The sequence below is a fragment of the Hordeum vulgare genome, chromosome 7H (genome assembly GCF_904849725.1).
Source record: "Hordeum vulgare subsp. vulgare chromosome 7H, MorexV3_pseudomolecules_assembly, whole genome shotgun sequence".
Taxonomy (NCBI): Eukaryota; Viridiplantae; Streptophyta; class Magnoliopsida; order Poales; family Poaceae; genus Hordeum; species Hordeum vulgare.
The window spans coordinates 392,215,031-392,218,357 of NC_058524.1; the positions used below are offsets into that span (position 1 = coordinate 392,215,031).

The 3,327-nt window shown below is 44.2% G+C and overlaps 1 long non-coding RNA gene across 1 annotated transcript; it reads right to left on the minus strand.

The window, feature by feature from the left end:
- Positions 1–1,761: 1,761 nt before the first annotated feature.
- On the minus strand, positions 1,762–2,992 carry LOC123411009. The gene is made up of 2 exons (XR_006613158.1): positions 2,341–2,992; positions 1,762–2,218 (listed from the first exon to the last, which is right to left on the minus strand). It is a non-coding gene; the product is annotated as an uncharacterized LOC123411009 (long non-coding RNA).
- Positions 2,993–3,327: the final 335 nt, after the last annotated feature.

Genomic DNA, 3,327 nt, shown 5'->3' on the forward strand with positions numbered 1-3,327 from the left:
TAAGCATACGGCAACCTGACACAAATCGCCCAAGTTGCCCCCGAGTGGTCCCGCACGATGCTCTAGTTTGGACCAACACTCATGAGGAGCACTTGCCCAGGGGTTGACTAATTATCCACGAGGTGATCAATGCCCTATGCAAATTTTTATTAGTTGTTATTAAGCAATAGTACCAATGTTGGGCCTTGCCGGAACAGTTTTGTCACAAAACTAAAATCAAGTGGGTCCCCATAACAACCCAAAATATGTTAGGAGCATCCAATATGGAACTTAACACCGGTACACAAGTAACTAGGGCGGCAAAGGTCGAACAAAACATCGAGCTAGAAGGACAAGCCTTCTATCCTTTACCAAGTATATAGGTGCATTAAATTAAATGGCAATAATATGGTGATATAACAAGGAATCCATGTTGTCACATGGAAAGCAAATGCACCTGCAACTACCAACGCTATAAGAAGGCTGAGCAAGCAGTAACATAGACAAACAGGGGTTTGCTGGGATCTGAAGGGGGGTTAAAGGCTTTTCATGGCAATGTTGGGAGGTTGGCATTTAAGTGGTAGGTAACAAGACATAATGATAGAAGCGATAAAACTAGCATCACAATGATAGTAGTGGTATCTTGGGAAATGATCATCTTGCATGTGATCCCGCTTGGAAGAAGAACGAATCCATGAAGTAGATGAACTAACATAGTCAAATGAATCCTCACACTCTGAAGCGGGTCGGAACTCTATCGAGAAGAAATAATCTGAAAACAACAATCAACACACGACAAACACCACAACATATGCATGAAAAGCAGAACAATTAATTATGCATGAAAAGCAGAACATGATGCGCAAACAAATATGATGCATGTTGAATTAATTATGCATGGTATGGCAAAGCAGAACAATCAACTCCTACACATTAAATGAAGCTCAATATGCAACGAGTTACATATTGATGAAACTCCATATTTGAATTACTTAGTTCACTCCCGTTTAGGTACACGACAATGTTAAATGTTGTTAAACATGGCAAGAAGGTTATGCATAAATAAACTACACTATCTAAGCATTTTAAATGAGGTCGGAAACAACTTATAGTATATCTGAAATGACCCCATATGTTAATTTAGAGATTAGTCCAGATCTGAAATAAACACATTTTAAATTTATTAAAAATCAAAATTAAGTGGACCATGTGATTCTACACGTCATTCTAGTCAATTTACATATATATCTCATTTAAAACGGAGTTACGGTCTAAAATATATGACCATCACAAGATTATATGCCATGAATGCAAAATGTATGCAAATGACAGCCACAAGCATGTTAAATCATGGATGCAGCAAGATATTATGAAGCTACATGAAATTCTAAGCTAGTTTAAATGAGGCCGGAACAACGAATAACAATTCTTGAAAATCCCCATATGCAAATTAAGATTTTGGTACTATTCTACCTAGAACACAATTTTAGAGTTGTTAAACAACAAAATAAATGCCACCATGTTATTCTACACATTTTTCTAGTCAAGTTGCATATTTGTATCATTTTAATCTAAGTTATGGTTATTTAGATATGGCATAAACCATTTTAGCATGTTATTAGGCAATTTAATGCAACATTAATTTAAATGTTTTAACGTGAATGTGGATGACAAATTAACTTAGATGTAATTTTATGAAAAACGTTGACATACAATACGATGTGGACCATTTGTCATCCCGACAAAAAGAAAGGGGTGCCATGGCGATGAATCCGAAAATGGTACCATGGTAACATTCTGGTTCTAGCAACTCATTGAGATGTCGGTGCAAAAGAACAAATGTGGTCGTGTGCGTGTCATGCTAAGATGGTGGGGTGATTCTGGTTACCGGGTTCCCACACGTTAGTGAAACGAAAAGAGGAACCTGCAACTAGCGTACTACACGATGCAAACACACGCATCTTATACATCGAAAACATTCATTTATGCATGGTCGACTCGGGGTTATACCTTCAAAGCATGCATTTCATGACAGATCAAGTTTGTAGAGGAAGTAGATGTCCTCACATCATCGTATTGAAAGTCGTGAAAGTAGTCGTTCACTTGACGGTCTTGTCGGCTCTGCGGTGACGGTAGTGGTACAGTTGGTGTTGCCGGATCCATGACGAGTGGTACTCATGCGGAGCGATGAAGATCATTCATGACACTTGGTGTTACCGCGGTTGTGTCAAACTCCGGTCTTGGCAATGGAGTCGACGTGACCCAAAAATAAATTCCACAAGAGGCTTCAGGCAACAGCGCCGAGGACAAAATGAACCAGTCACATTCGAAGGCAGCGGGGTTTGTGGATGTGATGCTCACCACAGCTGGGACGTGTTCGATGGCCATGGATAGGCTCGAGGGGAGTAGCAGAAACTGGTGGCATCAACAACATGGAGTTGCCAGAGTTATTGGTCGACGGCCATGGTGCATAGGGCACAGGCCATGCGAGGGGCAGCACAACAGCGGCAAGGCACAATAGCTTGCTGGAGCAGAGATCGGTGGTTGGCATGGCGCGGAGGAGTCCAGAGGGCGCTGCTCGGAGGAGGCACCGAGGCGCACGGGCTCTCAAGCTCCGTATGATGGGGGTGAGGCGGTGCACGGGTCGTCGGCCGCGAGGAGGTCCAGTAGGGGCCAGGGGGACGGGTAAAGGTCGGTCAGATCCAGGCACGGCTCGCCGGACCTGGCCGGAAGCGGAGCTCGCGAGGTCAACAGCGACAACACGCATGGATGGGGTCCGTGAGGAGGATGCTAAGAGTGCTTCATGCAGCGCTGAGCTCCTACTACGGTTCTCGGAGCAGCCGCCATGGAAATCGACAGGAAGAGCAACTCTCCCTGGCGTGATGTTAGTGGCAGCTGGAGGAAGGAGGCAAAGTGGGGATCGGGAGAGAGATGAGATCTGGAGGACTTGGTTGGTCTGCTGGTGAAAACGAGGGAGCCAGGAACTGGGTGGCAGCGCACAGGAAAACGAGGGAGGAACATGGGCTAGGTTTCTTCTGAAATTGGTATAGGGTGGTCTATATATAGGGGAAAATATAACTAGATTCGGAATTCGGAACCTCTGATTTAGATCAGACGGTCGAAAAAAATAGGTGAGGGATTCAATTGCAAAACTGATGAGGGTTGATCCAGACCCAACGGTCACAATCGTACATTTAAGGTTCGGGGAAGGTATCGGACACGCGCGAGGGGTGTGTGCACTACGTAGAGGGGCTAGGCATGAGAAGAGAGGGAAGACGGGCAGCCCGACAACTAGTTTTTATAAGACGAAAAACGTCTTGATATGACCAGCTATTGTGTCGCTATAGG